Source organism: Rhinoderma darwinii, chromosome 4 (genome assembly GCF_050947455.1).
Source record: "Rhinoderma darwinii isolate aRhiDar2 chromosome 4, aRhiDar2.hap1, whole genome shotgun sequence".
Taxonomy (NCBI): Eukaryota; Metazoa; Chordata; class Amphibia; order Anura; family Rhinodermatidae; genus Rhinoderma; species Rhinoderma darwinii.
Window position 1 is genome coordinate 34,638,759 of NC_134690.1, and position 838 is coordinate 34,639,596.

An 838-nucleotide genomic window follows, 5' to 3' on the forward strand; every position below is an offset into this window, starting at 1 on the left:
TTTCATCCAAATTGTCCATACCGGCGACCATAGTGTCCGGCGAGAGAATGCATCAGGTCTCTGCATATCTGGACTCGAGATCCGTGGCTAATTTCATCCATAGAGACCTGGTGGACCTTCTTCAGTTGCCTACCACCCCTATGGAGAGCCCATTGACAATTGCTTCTGTAGATGCTCTACCCCTGCCTAACCCAGTTGTTGCTGTGACCAAACCACTGAGGTTCCAAGTAGGGGCCCTCCACTCAGAACTGCTGCCGTTCTATGTCCTACCCAGAGCCGTTGACCCTGTGTCGCTGGGCCTGCTTTGGTGCAGATTCATTCGGTCCAGCCTCTGCCTCGGTCATTGGCAGGATTGCCTGGTCATTATGCTGCATTTTCGGATGTCTTCAGAAAAAGGGAGGCAGAGACACTGCCCCCACACCATGCGTATGACTGTCCTATCGAGCTGATCCCTGGTGCATACCTTCCCCGTGGTAGGATATATCCTCTCTCCTTGCCAGAGACTATGTCCATGTCCGCCTATGTTAAGGAGAACTTGGAGAGGGGCTTCATACGGAAGTCTTCCTCCCCGTCAGGAGCCGGGTTCTTCTTCATCACAAAAAAGGATGGCTCCCTGCATCCTTGTATGGCACCAAGGCGGTGTAGCCCAGTGGGTCCACGAACCCAACGTGACAGGAACAGAGCACTAATGCATGCCAATCAATGTATGTCTAGCTGCGTATAACATGTGGGGAGGTAACCCCACAAAAAAGAATTGGATATACCCAAATAGGAATACCTAGTCAAGGATATACAAATTCAGCCTGAAGCCCAAAAGCCCAAAAGCTTGACATAAAAA